Source organism: Pyrgilauda ruficollis, unplaced genomic scaffold (assembly GCF_017590135.1).
Source record: "Pyrgilauda ruficollis isolate IOZ18807 unplaced genomic scaffold, ASM1759013v1 scaffold17, whole genome shotgun sequence".
NCBI lineage: Eukaryota > Metazoa > Chordata > Aves > Passeriformes > Passeridae > Pyrgilauda > Pyrgilauda ruficollis.
This window is the reverse complement of record NW_024515875.1, coordinates 8636689-8662748: the sequence shown is the minus strand read 5'-3', so window position 1 is coordinate 8662748 and position 26060 is coordinate 8636689. Positions and strand designations below refer to the sequence as shown.

Genomic DNA, 26060 nt, shown 5'->3' with positions numbered 1-26060 from the left:
CCAGGTAGCAGCCAAAAGCAGGCTCCCAAAGTTAGGACATTCTTCTGAATGCCAGGGAGGAGGCTGTGTGTACACCCTGCCTCTGAGTGTAGCCTCAGGCAAGCCACTGACTTGGTAGCCTGCACCTCAAACCTGCAAAAAGGAACCTTTCCTGGTCTTGTTTTAACCCTCCAAGAACATGAATTCCTCTGCAAGCCCAGCACATATTGCTCCACATTTAGCTGGCCAAGTAGACCCTCTGGAGCTGCGGCCTGGGCCCTTTAATTGCTGCTCCTGTATTTCAGATGGCTCTTGCAAACCTCCTGTAACCTGAGCAGGCAAAATTGGTGCTGGCACTGGAAAGCAGTTATGCAATATGCAGGAGGTAAAACCCTCCCGGCAGGGGCACGTGAAAGGAGATACAAGTGGGAGGCTCCAGTTGCTGAGGTGAACACCATGTCCCACAAGGAGACAGGGAGAGGAGAGATATACATGTCATAGAATCATAGAATGGTTTGGATTGGAAGGGACCTTGAAGATCATCTAGTTCCAGCCCCCACTCCAGTGACTGTCTCTCTCCTTGCTGTTGTTCTCCCAGCCCATCTCTGCCACAAAGAGTGGACAGATCTAGAGACGGTGAAGACACTGCTGGAAAAATCAGCAGTCTGAATCTGCAAAGCCAAGACAGGAGGCCTGCGCAGATGCTGCTCACCCTTGTGAACATGTTTCAAGTATCACCTTTTTGTGTTCAAAGCCATCAAGTCAGCCACATGTTCACCGAGTTGTATCTTGTCTTCTGTCTCTCAGTGCTACCCCGGAGCATGCAAACACAGGAGGCTCCTGAAGCATAGCTGGGAAGGTGCTGGGCACCCCCACAGGGTGCAGCCTGCCACCTGTTGCCCTGGTAAGTGTGCTGTGCCATGCCATGCCATGCCATGCCATGCCATGCCATGCCTGGCTCCTCCACCAGCCGGGCCCTGCTGCTCCCAAGGGCAGGGTTTGGCTGAGGCAGACTGGCTCTGGCACGTGTGAGCGGCAGGGCATGGATCCTGTTTCCTTGCACTGGCATGTGCTGTGCTGTGTGGTGGGGCTGTACAGGCTTGAGCTTTCCTGTCTCCTCAGGTGAAGTCTGAGGCTGATCCCACCCCTGCTGCCAGGGCAGCTGCTCCAACCTGTAAAGGCAGGATTTTGCCCACAGCATGTTTTTCTCCAGCCATGCAAATTAATGTGGAGTTAACCAAGAAGTGGGATCTCACCAGTGCTCTGCACCACCTACCTGTGTTGGAGTTGCTGGTACTCCTCTCCTCCTTTTCTTCCTGCTGAAAGCCCCCAAGTTGCCAGCTCCATGGAGCTGCCCTGCCACCCTCAGCCAGAGAGACCTGGCTTCCAACGTGGTCAGTTCAGCTGTGAACAAATGTCCACCAGTTCCTCGCTGCATTGTCCTGCATGAGCCATGCAAAATATTTGGATTTTGGCTGCAGAAGGTCTTGCACCCTGCTCCTTTCTAACCCTTGCGAGAAGCTGCCTTGCTTTCCCCTGCCTGATTAGGCACATTCCTTCCTCTCTCCCTTCTTTGCTCTGCCCTGCAGCAATTTCCAAAGCATTTTTGTGGCATCCGAGACCCGTAGACAAATTCATGAGCTGTGGATATGCGGTTTCTGTCATGTGCTCTCAGCTCTGAGTCCTGGCTAGGGCAGGGGCGGTGGGTCCACAAGCATGAGGGCACTGTGCTCCTTTCCTGAGGGTCAAAGGGTACTTACCATTCCACAGTCTTTCTAAGTGAAATCAAATTGCTCACTGTGAGCTTATTGGGGAAATACTGTCTGTGCACTCTCTCCCAGGTTCCTGACTCTCAAAATAATAATAATTATGTGGCCTGGAAAAAAATTATTGTTAACCATAAGCCTGGGAACTGCTTCTATTATGCAGCTTTATGGGAATCCATACAGCTCCCATGGCAGGGGATTATTTACCTAGGCCCTGAGAAAAAGTGGAGGAGCCTGCATGCTCCTTCTGGCTATTGTACTGCCAAATCCCACGGCAAGGCGTGCGGAGAGCGGTTTCCTCTAGCTGTCATTAATCCTTGTGGGCTTGGCGGCCTCAGCGCACGGCATCCTTTGGGTCAGCGGCTGCTGGGGAGCCAGACTATTGTTTGAGGGCTTTTGTCCCAGACAGAGGAGCTGAGGAGCCAGGCTTTTCAGGTGTCCCCACCACAAAGTGACTGGCTTGCAGCCTGGAACTTGCTTGGGCCTTTCCTGGCTGTGCTGGTGGGGCTGGATTTGGACCCATTTTGGTGAGGCCGAAGGAAGGAATGGCTCTGGAATGTCCCAGTACGAGCTGTGCTCACCCTGCATGAGGGAGCTTCCCCACATACCTGTGGCTGCAAGGGGATGGCTCCACTACAGCCCCCATGGATAGGATGGAACACCCAGGACCAGCAACTTCCTCCTGGTCCCTAACTCCCAGCCTGATCTTCTAATCCCAGCAGGGCAGAAGCAGGAAGGCTCAGTTTCAGTACATGAGCTGGAGCAAAGGAATTGTGCCCTTTCTCTAAGAACTAAAAGAAGTCTTGCAGGGATGCTTTCTAATCAGGATGTTGCCCATGGCTTGTATGTGCACAAGTGTGCACGGAAGGAATTGTGGCATGGAGGGAAACCCAAACAGGCCCTTGATTCTAGCCATGGGTGTGCAGAGCCCTTTCTGGTTCTTTTTATGATGACAACCTTAGAGGAAGAAACAGAAATATGTGTTTTCCAAGCCAGGGTTCAAAGGGGGTTTATAGCTCTGATGGGAAAGTCTCTGTTCAAGGTTGCATCTGTCTCAGCACAAACTACACTTTAGAGACAGCTCAGAAGGAAGTAAGCTGTGACTTCTTCCCCACTGATGCTGGCAGGCAGTGCACTGGTAAGCTTGGAAAGAGCTGCCTTTTCTTTCTCTGGGTGAGGCATACAGCAATGCCTTCATGTGGGCATTTCTCCCCACTCCTGTCCCACTCAGGGCTTCAGGAAGGCCCCAGAGCAAAGCAGCCAGCCCCTACTGCCACCACGTTGTGACTGGAAGCTTTCCTCTCTGGCTTGCAGCCAGAGCTCCCTCTTTCTGCCCTCTTCAGGGGTGTTGTGTGCCACCACAGCTTTGCCAGTGGCAGCAATATTATTTTGATGCTGCAGTCACTCCTTTTGGTAACTCATTGCTTTGAGAGGTGCTGCTGATGGACAGGAATGAGAAAGTCACTTTTTACAGCAGCCCAGCAGTGATGCCAGAAGTGCTTTCAGGATCTGTAGAAGGTCGGTCTGATGGTCCCCATAAGCAGAGCTGTGCTACTGTCCCCCCCAGTGCCACCTGGGCAAGGGACACAGGGAGAGTCCGTGGGTTTTCCGAACCCACGCAGCACGGGGCTGCCTCAGAGACCCCTGAGCTGGTGCATCCCATGGCCCTGTGTGCAGTGCTGGTCTGGGGCTGGGGGCACACTGGTGTGGCTCCATACCTAGACTCCCAGCCCACACCTCCAGTGTGGAGGTGCAGGGAGCCAGCTGTGCAGCTGGCCCAGGCAGCCTCCATGCCTTGCAGGGATCACAAAGCACCAGCGTGGCCCAAGGGACCTGCCCAAGGTTCCCCTGGGAGTCTGCAGCAGAGCAAATGTCCAAGCTCTGTGTGACCCAGCCGATGCCTGGTGGAAGCAGAGCCACCCTAGTCCCTGCATCAGCCTTCACAGTGCGTGGGGGAGTGGGATGATGCTGCTCTCAGGCATCAATCCCTCCATCTTCTCCCTGATTTTGCCCAGGGAGGGGCATGCCGGGGCACGGAGGGACACCCTTCCCCTGCCCCGTGCTCAGCGGATGCGGACCGCGGTGGCAGCCGGACAGAGCTGCTTTCTCCAGCACAGTGCTGCCATTGTCCAGCTGGGCTCTGGGCCCTCTCATCCCCACCAGGATGCGGGCACAGCCAGGATCTCTGCAGCCCAGCACACAGACAAGGTGAAGGGGATGGATGGAAGCCTCTGGAGCAGGCAGCCCACCTTTGTGTCTCCACAGGGCAGCCCCACTGCTTTTTGGACTTCTAAGCAAAAGATTCTACAAGGGAGCACAGTAAAGTGGTGGCTAAAAAAAGGAAAATCTAGATTAATAGGAGGAGGAAGGGAGAGCAGATGACGCTGAGATGTGAGGGGCAAGACACAGCCAGTGAGACAGAGCTGGGCTGCGAGCCGGAGAGGAAAAGCCGTGAGCCCCGTGGGAGCTGGGCTGTGGGAAGAGACAATGCAATGGAGGGGAAGGAGCCAGCTCCCACTCTGGAACAGGCACAAGGCTGCAATTAGAGAGAGGAGACAGCGTGTCTGCTCAGGCTGGGAAGTCTCCTGCCATGGACGCAGGGTCGTGCAGGGGCTGGGGCAGAAAGCCCCTGCCCGCTCTGTGCCCCTGCACACAGCTCCCCTTCGACTGGCACCCCGAGCGGGGCAGAAGCCCCAGGGGCACACACTGGCAGTACCTGTGGCTCCAAGGTGCAGGGGCTTTGCTCCCCAGCGCAGGCACAAGATGTCTGGGTTGCTTTGTGCTTGCACTGCAGCGGCATGGTCATACCAGGCCCCCTTCCCTGGGCCAGTCCCAGCCCTCCTCCCCTGGCTGCCCTGGGCAGCCCCCTCCTGCCTCCTAAACCAGCTGATCAAATACCAACGTCCTCCGGGCAAACACGTTGCTTGACTGCTCACCTGTCACAGCTAGAAGCACCCTTCAGTAGGCTTTTGGAATTTTCCTGGATGAAGGATGCTATGGAAATATGCAACTCCAGAGCACAGGCTCTGGTTTTAGTGTCCTCCTCTGCACTGCGATTATCTAGCTCCCAATGGAAAATTTAAGTTTGTTTGGAAACAGTCTCTGGGTTTGGCTTGAAAAGGCTCAGAAAATACCATGCAAGGGTCACAAACTTTTAGCACAAGCCATGTTTGGCTGGGGCTGTAAAAGAGGAGGGAGCTGGAGGAGGAATAGGAGGAATATGAGTACACACCATTTTTGCTACCGCAAACTTGGCCAGGAAACTCTTTGCGCTCTGGACATAAAGGTCCAAGAAAAGAGTTTGGTGCTTTTAAAAGAAAAAAACGAGTCATGCAGCCAGAGGAACTGATTTCCAAATTTGCTTTTTACAGCTCATTTTCACCACCCAGCCAAGAGACAGATGAAGCAGAGCTCCTGCAAACTTCTGCTGAAGTGACAGTAAAGGGAGATGCTTGAAAAAAGCCATCAACTCCTGGCAGGGACAGAAGAAAGAGGAGAGCCCTGGTGAACCAACGGTGGTTTTTTTAAAATATAAAATAATATACTTCAGACTTGCAGTGGTTTTTGCTTCCTGATCAACAGTTTTAAGCCAACCCAACTACTTTCCTCTTTTTCTGGTCATTTTAAGGTCTTTTCACCGAGGTGAAATTAAATACGAGGCGCGGGAGGAGACCTGCCGGTTTTCCTGCCATTCTCACCTGCGTGGGAGTGGCAGGAGCTGGGAGTTAAGGCAGCACCGTGTATTCACTGACCAGGCAGGCACAGAGAAGTGTGGAAGATCACCACAGTGTATTTAAAGCTGTGCAGCAATAACAGCTAATTTGTTTTTGCCTAAAGAGCAGTTAGGGTTGGTTTTGTTTCATTTTAAATAAAGACATTTGGACTCCAAAGGTCATTTCCGTGCAATAACAATGCTCCTTTGAGAAAGGGGCACCGGCAGGGTCTCCGTTACTCCCAGTGCTCCCAGTCTGGTTTGAAAGCCCAGCTGCAGCTCAGCCGGGCGAGCATCCCCTGGGCTGCCCTCTACACGGTGCAGCAGCCGCTGTCCCAGTGCCCCCACCACGGAAAGTGCCGGAGCTCAGGAAGAAGTGTTGGTTCCTCTGTTGGGGTGTTCATATAGGCAGCATTCTCTCCCGGTGCCTATCTGACAGTAAAATGAGGATGGTGTCCAGTCCATTTCACCCCTTACCCCAACCTCAGCAGCACCCCTGTGCCTTCTGGGAGCGCTGGCAGAGGATGGTGCATCCCCAGCAGGCAACATACAGCTGGCTGTAGGTTCTCCTCATCCTCAACAGGTATGGCATGACAAGCAGATATAATGAAAAATTCTGATTTTAAAGTAGGTCATTTGCAGTGTGGGAAGGTTTCCCGTGAGCTGATGCCTTTAAATGGCAGGTGAACATGCTTCACTGACTACAGTGAAATTGGTACCATGATGTGTATCCATACATAGATGCTAGGCAATAGAGGAAGCATTCAGCAGAGCTGGGTGAAAAAGCAGGCAACTTGGTTCCCAGATCCAGCTACATACTTATTTTCCTACGTGCTTCCTAAACAGCTACTCTTTCAGGCTTTAAGCAGGCAGAAAACATTGGAGCTGTGAAAAAGTAAACTTGAAGCTCAGACTATTCTCTGTCTTGCAGGCAGAGAATACTTTCTCTCTTCTTCAGTGCAGCCCCCAGCATCACCTCCTATCACTCAGTCTTCAAGTTACAGGGCATTTTGCTTGAAAAGTACCCTTATATTTTATTCAATGTGGGGAAAGGATCTTCAGAAAGAAAAAGCCTTTGAGCTAAAAAGAGCTCCCCTCCTTAGCGAGCACTGCTGTTTGTCACCATCTCGGAAATTTGTAAACCCTTTTCTCTGTATTTATCTAACTCTGCTATTTTGGGATTTGCCGTAACTGTCTGCACCAATGAGGTGTGTGTGGAAGGGAGAGCGTCTGTGCTGCTTGGCTGATATTTTTGGCCAGTGCAAAGCTCATTTCTGGGAACCTTGGTACCTCGGGAAGATGCAGTTCTGATCCCCTCCTAATCTCTCTGCCTCCTCTTCCTCTTCTGAGAGCATTGATGCCCACAGTGGCTCAGCAGTCCCCAGCATAGATGTCTCTGGCTGTGTGGAGGGATGGAGGAGAAGAGAGAAGGAGACTGGGATGGATGGCACAACTGGCTGCAGTGGGACCTCTTCTCTCATGCCAGCACTCTTGTAGCTCCAGGAAAATTCATCATGACATGAAGGAAGTCTGCACAATTTTGCCTCCCTCTAGGGCATGGTGGGACTGTGATGCTCCATAAGGGAAGGCAGTTTACTTCCTCTGCTTTTCCCAAAACTGCCCTGGCAACTCCCAGACAGCCAGCTCCTGTGTGGGAAAGAGTAGCACGGGCCAAACGTGGCCAGCCAGGAACAGAAAGGAAAGGACTTCATCAGCCCACAGTCCTTCCCAGGGAGGTGTGAGTGCATGCATATTGTATGCATACACGTGTGTATGTCCCTTAATGCCCTACAGCTTAAAGACACTCATAATTTTAATATTCTTGTCCAGCAAGGGTCTTTCCAAACCAGCTCCAGACGCATGTAACCCTGTCTGCCCCATTCGGCTCTCTTGTGCTGTCAACAGAGAGACCTGTCCTCACATAACCAAAGCTGTGTTCAGAGCCATTGTACATCTACTGATCACACACAAAGGGCTTCCAGATTTCTTGGAAGCTCGCAGGAAAAAATTTTTTCAGTTCCAGAGTTTTGATTAGGGCTTGTCTTCCAGTAGCCAGGAGGTCACAGTGTCTGCACAGATCACAACCTGAACATCTGCATCCTATTACACAGCATGGTGATTATTTTTCAACATTCCCCACGTCTTCTAGCAGTGACAGTGGTGATTAAAGCCTGGAGTGGATTCCTGAGTAGCATTTCAGCTTCCTTTACTTTCGCATCCTGACTGTAAACAGAAGAAGAGGGTTTTCCTTGGGCACTAGGTCAGGAAGCCCATGTGCCTTAGGGTGATGCTGACGCACTGATGAAAGCCCGGAGATGTCAACTGGTACAAAGCAGCTGAACAAACCTGCCAAGGGGTGCCAACAATAGCAGGATGTCACTGCAGCTCACAGGGAGGAGATTTCCATTCACTGATTTGGCTCCTGTGCCAAAAGCCGTCCAGTGGTCCAAGGAATAAAGCCATTGTCTCCAGGAAGTGACCTGCAGCAGACTCTGGTGGCTCAGAGAGAGTGACAGGGATTTGGTTTCCCATCTGCAGTGCCAGAGCCACAAGAGGAGGAGGAGGAGGATGTGTGTGAGGCAGGCTCTGGGCAGTGCACCTCTGGGCAGCTCCCCTTGCACTTCTCATGTGGTCTGGAGCCTCTGCTACAAGGGGGCTCAATAAACAGTCTTGTTGAAGACTGGGACTTTATTGTTCTCCTTGGTGGAGGGTGGGGAGACAGCTCAGGGAGATCAAGGAGCCAAGAGGAAAAGGATCATTCATGTCAAGTCTATAGCAAGAGGCTGGATCTGCCAAACAAGTATTCCAGCCAGGAGACAGTCTCAAAATTTCCTGACTGAGAAAGGATTTTACTTTCTCTGCTCAGTATGCATGGTGGCATTAATGAGCCCACATTTCTGGGCTGTTGGGTTTGGCCTTGTGCAGGTCAGCATTCAACATTCAAGAAACCTCCTTCACTGTATTTTTCCCTACAAGTCTGTGAGGCAGCCAAGAGCAGGAAACTGTCTATAAATGAGGGCAACTGCTCCGGGTGGGGTCCAGGCACTGAAAGCAGCTGATAGCTACAGTCTAGATCCAGCCAGAGGGGAGACACGAGAGAGAAGGCCAGACTCATCCAGCTGCTCACCCCTTCTCCTGGGAAGAGGGGCTGTGGCACACACCAGGGCACATGCCCTGCACAGCAGCTCCTGCTGCTTCCCCTCGCCACAGGTCTCTGCAGCTTCTCCTCTCCCTGTCTCTCATTACCTGCCTGGTATTTCTCTGCTCCTCTGCTCATCCGCCTCCCCTCGGTGTGTGCCAGTGTCCTGTCCCCATGTGCCTGCCTGCACGTGCAGCCCTGTCTGCGTGTCTTGCTCTCAGAAAAGGCTCAGGTTGCCCGGGGCTGCCTGCACATCCAAGTCCATCTGTGTTTTTCTGCTCAGTTATGCTTGTGTGCCTCTCCCTGCGTCCTCCTTCCAGCTCCTGCCTGTGTCTCTGCTTGCATCTCCCTCCACCGGCCCTTTTTATCCTGGTAAACAGGACAGGCACGTGCATCCAAGCCCCGTGCGCCCAAGTTGGCTGGAATTGCACTGGCTCAGAGCCAAGACAAAGGATAGGGAAGAGGAGGAGGGGTGGGGGGAAGTGAAGGGGAGCGAAAGGGCTATTGGAAAAGGCCTAGGGGACAACCCAGCTTCTTGTTGCCTTTGCATTGCTCTCATGGGAAAGATCCTCAGATAAGCCTGCTGACTATGATAATGACCTAGTGCCTGCAAGCCACCAAGCTGGAGGTGAAGAGAAGCTCTCCTTCATCCTCCAAGACAAGAAAGGACGAGTATGAACCAAGGCAGCTGCCTCTTGGGCTAATGGGGGTCAGGGGTGGGGGGCACAGATGCACATCAGAGCTCAGGCAAAAGGGAAGGGCTGCAAGGCATTTCGAAAAGGCAGACTCAAGGCAAAAATCCTCCAATTTCAGAAAAATGCAGGTTGTGCAATTAAGGCTGTTAAGGAGTAACAATGCACCCCTCCCTCAGAGAAAGGGCAGCTGGCCCTGCATGACATAGCTTGGAAATACTTGCTCAGAGCCTTGCTTAAAAATTTGTTCCCTACACACTGGCAACCACATCACACACCAGATGAACTGCCACTTGCATGAGGAGCTTCTGTGCTGTGCCCACAGGTGTGGTGGTGCAGGGGGAGCATGCTGCAGCAAGGGCATGTTGAGACTTTCCAAAAGAGTTTGCAAAGGGCAGGGGATCTGTGGCTGCTGTGGGCTTTGAAGAGTGCAGAGGACCCTGATGGGCCAAATTACAAGAAGCAGAGAGGTCAGGTGAGAAACCCTGGAAGAGGAAGGACTGGCAAGGTTTCTGGAGACATAGCTGGGAGGATGGATGGAGCAAGCTGGCTCTTGCTTCTTGCATGGCACATGCCACACAAGTGGTCAGAGCCACCCTGGAGCACCGGCAATGCCGGCAGCATACACATGTGCAGGGAGATAGATGCAGGGGTGGGGAGACAGGAAGAGGCACAGAGGCACAGAGGCAGGCACAGGATGAGTCAGCTGTACCAGCTGATGACTAGGGGGGGTCCTGGAAGCTGTCAACATTTCTGTCTCACTTTCTGGAAAATACCCAGCCTCAATGGAAAACTACTGCAGCAGAAGTTACCAGCACAAGTCCTGCTTTGAATACCGGGCCAAAACCAACACAGCAATGCTTGCTTTCCCAAATTTTAATATAACTCCTTTAGTCCTATATGGAACCAAAGAAACCTTAATGAAGCAGTTGACACGATGGAAGCAAGGGATGTCACCCAGACAACCTGGACAAACTTAAGATCTGGGCACATCCAAGGTCAAGTTGTTGCGCCTGGTGCGATTGTGGTCATAAACACTTAATCCAATTTCAATCTCATCAATCTCTTCTGGGAGATCAGGACAGAAGACTCTAATCGATTGAGGAGACGCCTGACGCTTCCTTTTGCGCCTGACCAGCCAGCAGATGACAGCAAGCAGGACCAGGGCAACTACAGCAGTCCAAAAGAGCCACCCAGAAAAGAACCAGCCTTCCTCTGCAATCTTGCTGTTCTCAATCTCCTGCAGCAAATTAATCAACTCCTGGTGCAGATACACCTCACGCTCCAGCATCTGTTTGGCCGTGGCTCTGCTGATGTGGTGACACTTCTTCTGGCCAGGCAGGATGATCTCTCTGGCCACCGAAGCTAGGAGGAGAGCATTTGCTGCAGCCATGGCCTGGAGGAGGTGGGAGGAAAGGGGGCTCATCAGGTCTGTGTGGGAGAGAGTAGGGTGCTGGGGGCACCCAGCACATTCCCAAAGCCTCTCTAGGCACCTGCCATCTGTGGGAGCCCCAAGCCTCACTGCCCCCAGACCCAAGGGTGGCCCCTCAGCCCTGTCCTGAGGGGCTCGGCTCTCTCTCTGTTTCAGAACCCCCTATGGTCCATCCAGCCCAGCCGTCTCCCTGCACGAGCACTCACCAATACCTAAGTCCTACATGAGTGAAGCTGTGGTGGAGCTGGGGCTGCCCACTGATGCCCCTGGTGACTTCTCCCACTGTGAGACATCCTCCATGATGTCACAGTCACCAGAGCCACATCACCCAGCCAGCAAGCCCAGGCTCCGTCCCCACCACCCAGCTCAGCGAGGCCTGGCCACCACACCAAGAGCAAACCCCCCCTGCAGGAGCAAGCTCCCAGGAATGCTCTTGACAAAGAAACTCCCCTCCAAAACAGTAATTGAAATGAAAATGGGGACTGCAGGTGGATGTCCCTGACATAGGGGTGTGATGTTTTCTGGGCCAGGTGGTCTGACCCCAAGTTACTTTGCAAAGAGAGCTATGAGCCCTTGGGCAGAGATAACTCTACTCCCTCTCATCCTCTTGGCTTCCTTCTGCTGGGGCAGGGCATGTGGATAACAGTTAATTAAAGAGAATTTTTTTAAAAATCAGTGCAGCCAGAGCTAAAGGTCTAGAGGAATGCCTGCAGCTGCCAGTGCTTTCAGGTACAGCAGCAGGAGGGGACATCTTCACTGCCCATGGCAGAGAGCTAAAAAAAAATAATAAATCTCATTACTTTTTTTTCCTTCAACTACCCATTTAACTCCCTATGCCTTCCGCTTGTTCCTTGCTATCTAATTAGATTTCCTCAGATGACCATGTTTCAGGGCAGAAGGCTGGGGGGGTGTGCAGGTCTCCCAGTCCTTGGTCAGCTGCAGGGAAGCAGTGGGGGTGTGTGCACGCTCATTCTCCCTGTGTCCAGGCTCTGTCCCTGGCTGCTTTGTAATGGAGATGTAACAAAGGGAACACTGCAATCGCCACAGCAGGTTAGGAGATAAGCAGCCCTCCTTTAATGAGGACACGATATACCTGGCAAGATTGTACCCCTTGTGGGGAACAACAGGCTCTTTCACTGCAGGCCCTGGCACAGCCAGGAGCAGCTGTGGGACAGAGGGAACAACAGCTGATAAATCAGCTCAGCACCACCAGCCATAGCAAGCCCCACATCAGCTGCTGTTGGGAAACCCTGGGATGTCCCACATTGGATTCCACCAACAATCACAGCACGACAGCAATTTTGGAGGGCTACAGCTTTTCTAAAATTGGCTTTTCCAGGAAGGCAGATGGGCATGGCAGCTCTCCAGCACCAAGGGAAAGCTGCATTTCTGCTGCCAGTATCTGCTGAGGGAAGCCAATCCTGGAGGGAAAAGGGCAGCATTACCACACTGAGAGACCTCTGCTTGCTGCATGGGAGGTAAAATCCCCACTGAAAGGAGCCAAATTGTTACTGTGTGTATCTAAAGCCACTGAATTATTAAGGAGATCTCTTAAGGCTGCAGGTGAAGCAGAGAGCTTTATGGATGGATGATATTAAACATAATGGACCTCTAATGGGATACCACCTGATTGCCACAGAATGGTTTCTCAGCTGTGGAGCAAAACCCAGCAGCTGGAGTGAGTGTGGTACAGCCCATTACTGCCCCAGGGAATGACTGGATTCAGTAGTCCTTTGCAGCATTTTGGAGTATTACAGTGAGCCTATGATGGAGAGGTACTAGCTCTCACCCCATCCTCTGAGAATATTCCCAATCCAGCCTTTGCTTTTTCTGGATGAGCCCAAAACAGCCTTTCCCTGTCTCACCAGCACACACTTACACGTGATTAAGGTCATATAAGAGCTGGCTGTTGTTTCCAAGCATCTCAAATTTGCCAAAATTAGGCTGGATTTGTGGAAACTGGGTTCCCGAGACCTCGGGCACTCCCTGCTTTGAGTAGCAGGCCAAACACAACAAAGCAATGCTTGCTGTCCCAAATTTTAATAGGACTCTTTTAAAAAGTCTCACATGGAGCCACAAATTACAAAATTCGTTTATCGGAGTGTCAGAGAGGAACCATGAAACACCAATACTTTGGGAAGCAGCATGGAAATAGCTGTCAATCATCCCAAAGGAGTTAGACATGGTTCTTCCCATAAGGTAAGGAGGGTGATAGCCCAGCTGAATTGTCTCTACACCAATGCACACAGCACAGAAACAAGCAAGAGGAGCTGGAAACCATGGTGCAATTAGAAAAACATTACCCAGTTGCTATCCCAGAAACATGGTGGGATGAGTAGCACAACTAGAACACTACAACTGAGGGCTACAAGTTTTCCAGAAGAGACAGACTGGGAAGGAGGGAGGGTTGTTGTGCTCTAGGTTAAGGAATGGACGGATTGTGGAGAATTGCCCCTGAGAAACAGCCACAGACAGGTTGAGAACTTGTGCATGAAAGTCGAGGATGGGACCACCAAAGGACAGCTTGTGGTCCTGGTACCAGCTCCAGGTACCTGTCTAGTTGATAAGGCTTCTTGCTTCAGCTGTAGAAGCCTCACAGCCACATGTTTTCATCCAGATGGAGGCTTTCAACCATCCAGACATCTGCTGGGAAAGCAGTTCAGCTGGCTGAGAGCAATCCAGGAGACTCCTGGAGTGCCTAAAGGACAACCTACTGGTCCAGGTATTGGACAAACCTGCCAGAGAAGTGTTGCTGGACCTGGTGCTCACATGTGCCAATGAGCTCATCAGAGAAGTTTAGTGGAGGCTGTCTGGACTGTAGCAGCCAGGCCTTGGATGAGTCCATGATCTTGAGGAAGATGGGTCTTGTGGGGAGCAGAGTGAATTTCTTCTATCTGTTTAAAAAATTCGTGGATGAGATCCCTTGGGAAGACGCCCTTAGGGACAGAGGAGCTGACCAGAGCTTTCAGAACACTGTTCTTAGTTCTCCATCCATGTGAGTCAGGAATCAAGCCCTGAGTAATTCTTTAGGTAACTTGAGGAGTAGAAAAGGCCATTACAGCTGACTACTCTGCTCTGCTGCAACAAAGAAGCCCTTGCTCCAAGACCTCATAATCAAATATAAGACAAACAAGAAAGGCGGAATAACCAGGGTGGAGAGGAAGTCAAGGGCTAGAGGAAAGTGTGATGTGTACCAGAGCTGCAGGGACTGAGGCTTTCTATTCCTAATTAACAGACTCACTTGTCTTGTTTTCTGCTCTGACCACCATATGAGCCTTTTAAATATAGAAGGCTCCTCCCTGGCTATGTACACAGCCAGCCAGGCACCACCATCCATCTCAGCTACATGGCCACAAGTCCCATTTTCAGAACCACTTGATGGGTGGATTAATGGCTGCCTTTTTATTGCCAGCTCCCCAGCTTTCAGGGCGGGGTGGAGGTGGGAAGGAGAAAAATAACTAATAAAAAAACCCCATATGTGAAGTTTTGAAGTGTCATGAAGGTGGATTAAAAAAAAAAAAAAAGCTGAGATTTTATTTTAAAATTAATCTGTAGGGGGTTTATTTGCTGCTTAGTATGAAAAATGTGAGGCTTGTAGGCTCATTTTTCACACTCTCCCCCACACACAGCCCAGGCCTGGAAAGTTACTTTATTATTTTTAAATGAAAATATGGAGCTTTACTGGAATAACTAGTAACTGTGGGTGTTCTTCAGTGCTGCCCAGTGCAGCCACCTGCGCAGAAAAATCAAGGTTTCTATTACATTTGAGATGAAGAGCAGGATCTCTCATCCTCTCTTTCAGGTTTTGAGAGGTAATATTTATTATGAAAGCCCTAGAAGTGATTTGCAAATAACTGATGGTTGATACCTGTTTGATGTACTAAACAGCTGAAATTGAAGAGTTTTGGGTTGTTTTGTCTTTTTTAACTATTACTGTCAAGAGCAAAACTACCCAGATTTAAATGCTGCCCTGTACGCAATGCAAATAAAACCCCAGCAGGATGCAGAAGGAGGTCTGGGTGCAGAGTAAGAGGAAGTCAGCAAATGGCATGCACAGAGCCTGGGCTCAGAAGGGGGGCTAGGAAATAAATCACCGTGCCTCGCTGTCTCCATCGCTGTGGAACTGCGGCAAAGCAGCGCTTCGGTCAGAAATCTCCTGTCCAAGCCGACGTTTCTCACAGTGGAAATCCAACCCCCCCGAAGGACAGGGAGGGATTGTTTTAACCTCTCGGGCAGAGCCAAGTCTCCAGCTGCGCTGCAACAGGCAGCACGCTGCTCCGATGCTGTTCCTGCTGCGGCACAGCTCCAGCCCCTGCTCCCGCTCCCAGCCAGCCCACGGCCGGCCAGAGGGATTTGACTGCAGCAGCGCTCCTGCTGCCATGGGACCCGAGGTGGCCTGCTGCACTTTGCATGCAGCTGCTCTGCCCACAATGATTCAGCCTCACCCCGGCTGCCCTATGCTGCCTGTTATTCCTCAGAAAACCAGGGTGACATGAGTCATCTGGTCACACCAGGACAAGGCCAAGTTTTGGGCTCCCCACATCTGGCTCAGCTGCAGGACCATCCTCAGCCCGCTGGCTGCAATGGGCCATGCTTATCCTCTGTAGTCCTCAGGGCTGCAGCTGAAAGCACCTGTCCATGACATGGGGACACACAGAATCATGGAATGGTTTGGGCTGGAAGGAACCCTGAAGGTCATCTTGTTCCAAGCTCCCTGCCATGGCCAGGGACACCTTCCCCTAGACCAGTTTGCTCAAAACCCTGGCCAGCCTTGAACATTTCCAGGGATGGGGCATCCACAATTTTTCTGGGCAACCTGTGCCGTGCCCCACCATCATCAAAGTAAAGAATTTCTTCTAATATCTAATCTCAACCTACCCTGTTTCAGTTTGAAGCTGTTCTCCCTTGTCCTATCAGTATGTGCCCTTGCAAATAGTTCTCTTTCCTGTAGGCTCCCTTTAGGTACTGCAAATCTGCCTTGTGGGACAGAAGATGTGTACCAGGGGCACGCTGTCAAGCTCACAAGAGGTCCTCTCCAAAGCAGGGGAGCATGATTTTTACTGTGACTCTTGTCTGGGAGGCACATGGAGGGGCCAGGCCCCCTTGGCATCCTATTTCCCACACCCATCCCCTAACACACTGGGCAGAGCTGGCTGCTGAGCTGTGATTAGGGATGCTGCAGGTTTGGGGATGGTGGCAGGGAGGGGGAGAGCTGACAGGGCACAGGTGCTGTCCCCAGGGCTGAGCCAAGCTGTGCTGAGTGCCAGCAGGGAGTCACACCAGCAGCCCAATGCTCTTTGTGCCCTGGCTGCCTGTCCCAGGAAGCGCTGCTGGAAAAATCACATAACCCGGGGTAGGGCTGACTTGCTGACACAGGGCATGCCCTTGCCCAGCAATTAATTTGGATGCAAGTAGTATTTGCATGATAACTAGAAAAAGGCAGGGTGGGCAAGTGTCTGCTGTCCCTGTCCTGGGAGGTTCAGGCTCTGATCCTACATCACATGCAGAATTTCAGGAGGAGCTGGGTATTGGCAGTCAGGACTGCTCCCTTCATTTCCAGTTAGCAGACTGTTACAGTTAGCAGACTGTAGTTACTTACTCTGCCTAAGTAACATCATGTGTGGTATGAAGTCTGAGTGCTTTTCCTCTACTGTGCAATAACTTAATCTAGAAACAAGATTTTTGAGATGAAGCTCAAAGCAGATCCAAGGTACTGCCCACAGTTTCCACAGAGCATCATCCTGACTTTCTTGGGCTGCTGTGTGTGACCAGGACAGCCGTGAGATGCCCCAAATCAGAGCAGGAGGGTGGAAGCATCATGCTAAGCAATTAAAGGACACCCCCATCCCCCCACACCAGCTACCCACGTGCCTGGACTTTCCTTCAGGCTGGCACAGCACCCACTGCCTTCCTGAGCTGGTATCTCAGCAGGTGGGAAGGAATTTGGACCCAGTGGATCTGATTGCAGCACTGTTAAGGAGGCACATGCAGTCTTCACAGGCTGAAAGTCTGGCTTTAGGACTAGCGACTGCATCCCAAGTGCCTGGCTACATCTGGACCCCATGCTGCCTGAGGGCACCTTGATCCCAGCAAGGGGGGTTGCTGTGCTCAGCAGCCTGGAGTCTGCACCGTGGTCTGGGGCAGCAGAGGGTAGTGAGTGGTCTCAGTTCATCTGTGGGTTTAAAAGCCCTTCCAGAGAGAAGGGACGTGAGGGAGCTGTGTAGCTGTGTAAAGGGCTGATGAGAAATATTTAAATATTTCAGTTCCCAGTGTAACTTGAGTCATTTGGAAAGGAAAGTTTCCTTTACTCAATAAATCTAGTGCATTCATTTAAAAGGAAAAAAAAAAGAAATTAAAATGGACAATTTTTTGGTGTTGGCTTGAGGAACATAACAGTGCAGCAGAGTCACAGACAAGCACCACCCACTATCAGGTACATAATGTTCTTGGCCCAGGCTAAGGCCAAGGAAGGACACGGGGCAGGCATGGAGCAATGGGCACATTTGCTGCCCAGGGAAGGCCTGCTCAGTCATGCTGGCATAGATAATGCAGAGAAAAATTTAGGATCAGAGCAGGTAAGAACTAAAACCCCAAATCTGTACACCTTCAGATGAAATTAAATTGCATGAGAAACTTTTTAGGAAAATTTAAAAGGAGGTGCCCATGTCTGAAGCAATGCTCTGCCTGACTGTGAGAACAAACTCTGCCCAGGGGTGAAGACATGATCACCCCTGGCTTCTGCCTAGGAAGGGCAAGCACCTACTGCCTTGCCAGGGATGGCTCTGGCGCTGGACTGTCCCAAATCCAGGAGCCCCCTACTTAAAAGAGCTTGGAGGGTTAGCTCTACCTGCCCCAGCTCCTTCTGCCACTCCCCACCAGTGGGGCTTGTTCCTAAGGCACGCTTCACAGAGGACCACGCTCCCCACATCAGGTTTTGGGGCGAAGGGAGGAGGCTTATAGACGCCCGGACTGCTATTCTCAATCAGCCCTCGGTCACCTCGATGGTTTCAGAGTGGGGACCCGAGCCGGGACCGAGTGGGGACCCAGGCGGGTGCCGGATGGCGGGGCTGCACTGCACTCCAGCGGCAGCCGAGCTCCCGAAGCAGAATGCCTGGAGGGGAAAAGCATCCCTCGGGCTCCCTCTACATCCCTCACACCATCCTCAGCCTTCCCGCTGCGACAGCTCCTAGCCCTCCCCAGCGCTCTCTGTCTCAAAGACGATTTTAGTATTACGACCACTCTACTGCCTCCTGTTATCCTGCTTCCCCTCGGTCCCAGTCTTCCTCCAGCAACACTGCTGCCAGAGGAGAATCTTGCACAAGGACTGCGGCACGGGGTTCGGGGAGCTGGGGGCTGCTTGCAGCAGATACAGGAACACACGAGTAAAATGAGTAAACAGAGCAGGACCTCGGCAGCACCTTCTTCCCTAACACACCAAAGAGACACGGAACACAAGGGAAACACAAGCAAGGCAACCTGGAGCCTCCCAGCCCCTTCTCCCCGGCGCTCGCAGCTCTTCCGGGGGAAGAAGCAGGGGGATGGCACTGTGACACTCCAGAAGGGACCAGCTGGCGTGCACTGGATGTAGGGCATGAGCTGTGCCCTCGCCAGCTCGCACACACCAGACCCTACAAGCTCAGGAGCAGGGAAGGAGAGCAAGAAGGGCTCTCCCTGGAAGGCTGTGAACAGAGCTAGAAGCTGAGCTCCCACTGTCACCCTGCTGGGCACCAGAGCACCCAGCTGCCAGCAGCAGGGCTGGAGCGATGCCCTGCCCCCGTGGGGGGTGAAATAAACGCCCTCTTCACCTGGAGGTGCAGCCGCAGTGCAGAAACTGTTCCCAAATACAGCTGGAGCTTTTGTGGAGCTGAGGCACAGACAACCCATGGCAGGGCTCCCACCTGAGCTGGCTAGATCAGGCAGCAGAAGGGAGGGTGGAGAAGTGTTGCCTCCCTGGAGCAGGATAGTGCAAGAGCATCCACTCACACCCCGCCCCTGTGTTTCTGGGCAGACGCTGACAGTAGTGCAGATACTCGTACAGCTTCCTGCCCCAGCCAGAGGAACAGAATTACTGCAAATACTGCTATTTCTGGGCAGTCTGAGGAATACGACCTTGCCAGTCAGTCCTGCCCTGTTGCAGGGACCATTTTTGAAACAGAGGCCAAGGCAGTGGCATAAAAACATGCTCTCCTCATGACAAATCCTGCATTTACAGCCAGAAACTATTCTAAATAATATTTACATCCAAGGCACAAAAAATGTGCAGACGGAGCACTGCAATTTGGCAAGAGATGGCTCTATAATCACCAAGAAGGATTTAAACAAGCAAACAAACAGAAAGGAAACCATACCATTAATGATATGAAATATCAACAGAGGGAAAAACAACACAGCCTCACTAGCAGCAGCAGCTTTTCCACCTACAGAGCAACCAGGCAACCACAGATGACTTTCACAGCTCAGTACAAGTTAAGGAGTCAGGCCAGAAGGCTGGGAGAGCTGGGTGCAGGTCTGTGTACCAGACTCTGCTGCATCATCTTGGACAAGTCACAAGCCATCCTTTTGCCCTATGCACCAATACAAGTAAGGAGAAGCCTGGAATATGCAGCACCACAATCACACCTCCCTCCGTCTTCCCAAAATGGTGCACTGTCCTACCTGTGCCAAATGTCGTACTTGGAGGGAAAAACTTCAGATCCCTCACTTTAAAAATCCTGCTAAATCCAGCTCAAGTTTTACCCAGTTCTTCCAGGTTCTCAGGATGGGCTGATGTGGGCTCATGTCTTGCCTAGGGCAGGGAGAGGGTCTGAAGGTACTTTTGAGGGTGTTGTAGGGATAAATTGAAGGAAGAAAAAGAGGGAGTCCTGTTGATTTTAATGGTCCTCTTTCAAAGCACTACCATGTGTCTGCTTTACAAGTGTATCAAATGAGACCCCAGCACCTGCACTTCATTTGACCAGGCTTTCCCAGCTTGTAAGAACAGACCACTGGAAAAAAAAAAATCAATAAAAGCTAAGCTTGAACTGCAGCCTCTAATAGAATGAGGTTTGGATTGAGCTGTTGTCCAGTGTACACAGGTAAGAACCATTGTATTGTTCCCACACAGCCCTGCTGTCAGCATTACAAGAAGCTTGCTGGGCTGACATTGGTGCTTCTCCCTGCTAAGCCCTAGACTGGGGCACATATTATATTTTCCCTTTATTATTGGTCACAGATCAAATCAGTCTCTGTGTGAACTAAGGGATGCCCCTGTTCACACCCACAAGTTTTGTGTGAAATTTAAGTGAAGGTTTAGCACAGCAAGTTTGTGGGTATCTGACCAGCCTCCCAAGGAGCTATGCCTGAAGTGCCCTGGGTAAAACAGAAATGAGTATTAGGGCTCTCACAGACTGACTTAGGCTGTATTTCAACAACTACTGAATACTGCCAAGGCTTCTATTTGCTTTCTAATATGTTTCCTGTTTAGAAAAACACCCAAGCCCCCAGTGCCATCCTATTCACTAACCAGGTGCTACACAGAGCTCGGGAAACAAGCACTGGGTTTGGATGCTAGCATGTTTTTAATAAATTACATATGTTTTGGATGTAAACATTGGACTATTTGTTGAAACATCATTTTCTGTTTTCTTGTTTTGACTGTAGGTTGAAGGTTCAAAGAGATTAAATTTTAGAACACCAAAGGTAGCCTTTGCTGTGGTTTCCTAAGCAAAAGGGGAATGTTAAGTACTGGAACACAAATAGGGAAATGGTCCTCCACCTTGAATAGAAGAACTTTCCTCTTAAATCCTAGCAAATGAAAGCAATCAGTTGCTACAGCCTCTCTGTGCTGGGATCACATTAAGGGGCTTTGCCCAGGCTGCATGATGAGGCTGCTGCCACCTCCAAATCCCAGCCATCCTCAGATCCTGACCTCCGTCACATCCCAACCTCCATCAGTTCAGTTTGCCATGTGGTGTTTCACATGCAGTGGGAAGAACAGTGAACATAGGTCTTTGATCATGTTTTGAGGTTTCTTTAACAGCTCTTGAAGTATTTCATTTTGCCAGAGGGTTGGTACCCATGTTTTTAGGTGTTCCCTTGCTAGAGGTCCCAAATCCATGTGTATCACATGTTTTGACTTTGTCAGCTCTGATGTCTCACCATCATGCTTCAGATTCCCCTCTCTCAGTGCCTGGAGAAACCTAATTGAAAACACTTCCAAATCAGTTCTTATGTTACAGCAGCTCCAAGAGGCACAATAAGGACCAGGGCCTTCCAGCATGGGAGCTTGAGCAGGATCGCTGCATTTAGGAGCCTTTAGCACAAGGACAGCGCCTGAGCACAGGCTGCCTTAGCTGGCAGAGTCACCAGGGTGACAGGAGGACAACATTTGACCAGTCTGCTCCTCTGGGCAGGTCATTTTGCACTGTACTTACAGAGGCAGTTGCCTTCAGTTCCAGCTGGAGGCATAGAGCTTGGGCTCTGCCCCAAATTGATGGTGCCCATGTACCTCTAGAGAGTGATGAAGGAAAATAGAGCCCAGATCTGGCTAGATTGGTACATAGATCACAGACTATCTGTTGTATGCATATTGCATATGATCATCACCACTTATTAAAATCTTCATCAAGACTCGAGATGCCATTGCTGGAAGCAGCCTTTGTCATCATCAGGGATGCTTTTGGGAGTGTGTGGAGCCAGAGGGGGAGCAGTTTCTGGGGGCACACAGATGCTGCCATCCTGTACAACACTGTCTCAAGATGCCACTACACCCAAGGTGGGCTTGGCCAGCCAGGGTAGGATTTCTGCCCCTGCCCCACTCCCACCATGGCTGTAGGCTGAGCAGAAATCCTTCAATTGTTGTCAAAAGGCTCTGCCTCCTGAGCAGCTTCCCTGGCTCCTCATGGGTCCAGGCCCTTGTCCAAAGTCACCATGCTGTGCAGAAGTCCTGGGAACAGCCCAGGACTATGTCTGGCCCGGAGGAAGCAGAGAGAGTCACTCCACCCTGCTGCAAGGCTGAGGAGTGTCACAGCTAGGTGTGTGCTTTCCCTCTGTGCAAGGGCCCTTCTGCAGTCTCTGTCAGGCACCAGGACGAAAAGACAGTCTGCTGCCATCTTTTTTTGGTTGTTAATATCGGGTGTGAGCTCCCTGAAGCCATACACCGAGCATCTGGCAGTGCCATCCCCTGAATGTTGCCACTTCATCATCCTAAACCAGGGGATGTCATTAGCAATCTGCATGGCTGTGGCACTGCAAGGAGCACTCATCCATCTGCTCCTCCCCGAGTACCTCCTTATCACTCCAGGAGTTACCTTGGGTGGCTGGAAAGGCTCTGTTGTCTTTCCAGCTGTTCAGATCAGCATCTCCTTTGTTACTCTGAGGTTTTGCTTAGGGTTTGCATTGTGTTAAGTTTCAGAAAGCACAAAGAAACCGAAGATCTTTGTATGCCAGGCTCCTGCCCTAAAGTACTCAAGTCTCCAGGGACTAGAGGGCAGACAAAAGAAAAGAAAGAGGGTACAATATCAGAGCAAAAGATCAAGCCAGTGAGAGAATATATTATTCATTAAGTATATCTCCAGAACAAGTAACAGAGGGAGTGTGGGAACAGAACTTACAATGGTCTTAGGTACAGCTGTAAAAAATTTATATACCCATTTTTATCTCCTCTTTTTTTGACATCTGTTTACTTCATTTGGGATAGGACTAGGCCTAGCCACCATTTTTGAAAATTAGTATTTATGTGTTCCCACTGTTTTCACTGTTCATGATGGGATGTGCATGTGATCATGTGAGTAGATAATGTCCATGGAGAGAGCTGGTGGTAGCTGGGGTCTTTCCTGAGATCTGTCTGTTAAATGGCCTCACAACAGAGACTGAGCTGCTCTGACCTGCAGTCATTTCTCTCTGGTGGCACAGACGCCAGAAATCCATCTGTATGCTGCCTTTGTCAACATGCCAACTTTTCTCTTACTGCTACTTCTAATACTAGCCAAACCAGCTCCGAGGTGATGACAAGAAGATCTCCTAGATGTATATTCTCACTGTGGGGCTTCTGCTGACTTTTGGAGGGTGCCTCCTGTCCCCAGATTGCTGGAGGACTCATAGGATGCTGTGCTAAATGCACTGGAACAGAAGGATTCAGGGAACAGCAGTTCAAGTCAAGGACCTGGGCCTCCAGCACAGAGACAATGATAACTAAGTGGCTATTGCCAAGGGCAGCCCCCTCCCAGAAGTACCATGCTTCAGTGCACATGCAGCTTTGGCTTCTGGCATCATTTACACCTGCTGAGCTTTCCTTCCCCATGCAAGCCCCCTCTTCATGCCCTCATTTGGGAAAGGAAAGCAGTGAGGGGCTGGTGGCTGCAGAGCTACCCCCTATTTCAAAGTGGGTGCTAAAACCCTTCTGCTCAAAGCTGAGCAGGGACATGTCAAAAGAAATCTCCTTAGGCTGGAGCCCCCACAATCAGTTTTAACCCTCCTTACTACCTCAAGCAGAGGCAACTCTGCACTGTCACACAAAATTAAACTTTCTCTTCATTCTCCAGTCTAATCTCTGTCTCCACAATAAGATCCTGAGGTTTAATCTGATTATGATCCTTCATATCACACTCTAACAAATGGCCCCAGCTGCCAGGCTAAGCGGTTTAATGAGATACTCTGTCGGTTATCAAACGAAAGGCAGAAGAGATACTGCAGAAAAAGGCATTGCTTGCTCAGTCCCATCCCCAGGACACTGGGCATGGGCTACAACAAAGCACTCATACAACTAATGTTGTGTCTCTTCTGTAAGAGGAGAAGACCTGCCCTTCTAAGAGTTTTGATGGGGAACCATGCTCTATCAGGCAGGGTGGCAGATACTCCGTGACTGGCAGCTGTGAGATGTGACCACAATTGTTGTCTGGCCATGAGGGTCTGAATACAAGACAGAGAAAATACAGTTTGTCTGTCTTTAGCCAGATGTTATTACATCTGATCCAAACATAAAAGCCCAAGATGTATCACATGGCAAATCAATACAGTTTTTTGTTAATCCAAATGCAATCAGACACTTTTTTTTTCTTCCTGCCTAGATAAGAGCCACCCTTTCCCCTCAGAACTGCAGCCAAAACATAATTCCCTCTCAGTGGCTAATGGCATTCATAAATTACACTCAAGATCCATTGTTCATTTAATCCTTTTTGCTGCTATTAGCTCTGGTCACTGATTTGTTACCTTTCCAGTCTATGGCATTTTAATGACACAGCTAGAAAACAGCCAAACTCTTCAGCTTAGTGGTAAAAGCTGGATATGTGCTACAAAGAGGAATGGTGTCTACCACTAACTCAAGGGGAAGAGTGTGGGAGAACTACAGGCCAGAGGTGTTTGTTGCCTGGGGAAGGCAGAGGGGAACAGGCTGGAACAGACTCATTGATTCTGGCCTGAGCTCAGGTCTTATGGAAATGATGAAGCTGTTGGCCTGTGGCCTCGGGAACAGGGTTCACTTCCAAGACAACCAGACCACTGCAAGCCTTTCAACCAGCCTAACCTGGTTTGCCAAGGAAATCACTGATGATGGTCGCTCTTCCTTTGAAGTTGCAGTTGTTTTTTAAGTTGTTTAATTGGACCTCTGTGTGTTCTTTCCTCTTCAGCACAGGGGTTATACTACATGGATTACTATTATCAATGTGACGTGCCATTACAGGAGATACTGATGAGACTCCATCTGGAAGGCTGCAAACCAGCCTGGTTATCTGTGCAGAGATGAATTACACTCAGTGTAGAGCAAGACTGGAACAGAGGTTGATCAGAGAGAAAAAGATCACAGAGTCTGGCACATCTAGTCATGCTCAGCTGAAGGCAAGGGAGGTTATGATTACCCTTGTGATGGTTGCACAGACAGCAAACCCCATGGAGGGTGAGTAGCAGCTTGATCTGTACTGGTACAAACCAGACTGCACTGGCTGTGAACACATCTAGGCTGAAAGTTCAAAGAAAGCTCCTAATGATCTGTGTGGGTCTGAAATAATCTGCCTGCCTCAGGAGCCAGGGGCAAAGTATCTACCTACCTTTGAAACTGCTCTTGGTTGATCTGGGGGAAAGGACCAGGAAGAGCAGCAGATGGATTTGGTGGCTGATGACATTCCTCCCAGTCCTCACCTTTTTAAAATGGGATCCCAGGAATGCAACATTGATGTTCATTTTCTTAGTAATTTTTACTATGGATTTTTATAAGTTTTCTCTGAGCTACATTTATGTTTTGGTTCACTACTAGCTTGAAACCGGACTTTCTTAAGCTCTCCTGAAGTAACCAAAGTTTTTCCCTGGAATGCATTAGCTAGCCTTAATTTCCCTGGAGTGCATGCAGCCTTGCCCTTCAGGTCCCCCAGCTGTGTTGGTGACAATTCTGTCACCAGAAGGAGCTATGGCCTGCCCTCTGCTGATGGGATGTGCTACAAGAGCAGATGGGTGTAAGGCTGCCTGCAGTTGTGGCAGAAGAGGTTTGGCTGTTCAAGGTGCTGGATAACAAATGGTACCAATCTCCTCCAAGGGAAGAGGAAAAATGTGCTGGGCCAGATGCAACTGAGCCATGGCTTGAGATCAGGCTCTGGACCACCCTGCCCGTAAAGTGGTGCCCTCCCAGGCTGAAGCAGGCTCAGTTCACGCTTCTCAGAGCTGCTGGCTTGTGTTGCTGCCTGATTCCAAGAGTGACTTTTCTAAGAATGAAACAAAAAAAATATTAAGATTTTTAGTCCAGAAGTCTTTAAGTGGCATAAGCCACAGTTGTGCAGCTGGTAATTACCACCACCCAGGGGAGCCTAGGAAGATGCCTTTCTTTTTTCTAACTACTACAAAGCCTTTCAATTTGATTAATTCTTTCCTTAATGCATTTCCTTGTAATTTGTATTTGTGAAGATGCCAATGGTAAATTAGACAATCTTTCCTGTGAAAAATACATTCTGTACTCTCTATAAGCTTAGTCTCTGGTGGCATCTGTGCATTCTTCATCACCCATCCAGGAGATGCTTTCAAAGCCAGGTGCTGATCCTGTCCTTTCTTTCAGTTCAAAGATGTTGCTTGAAGCAGAACTGACAAGTACCTGTAACACAGGTACAATGGACAAAAGTGTCGTCCGTTTCTCTGTGCTGCAATGGTTTGGGTCAGAACAGACTGAAACACATTTGCTACCTGGAGCTGTTTCATTTCCTTTGAATTGTGCATATTATTCCAGCCAGGGAAGTCAGATGCCAAGGAGGTCAAGGGCACCACAGCCTCCTACAGTAATGGCACAAGTTGGCCTGATAGGGTGAGTGGGATCTCTTACCATGATTTGAGCACTGGCTGCTGTGTCACTATCTCATGTGACATTGCAAGGCCGTCAGATGAG

General features: G+C 50.4%; 1 long non-coding RNA gene across 1 annotated transcript; it reads left to right on the top strand.

The window, feature by feature from the left end:
* The first annotated feature begins 410 nt into the window (after positions 1–410).
* LOC121351727 lies at positions 411–5635 on the top strand. The gene is made up of 2 exons (XR_005954828.1): positions 411–883; positions 5117–5635. It is a non-coding gene; the product is annotated as an uncharacterized LOC121351727 (long non-coding RNA).
* Positions 5636–26060: the final 20425 nt, after the last annotated feature.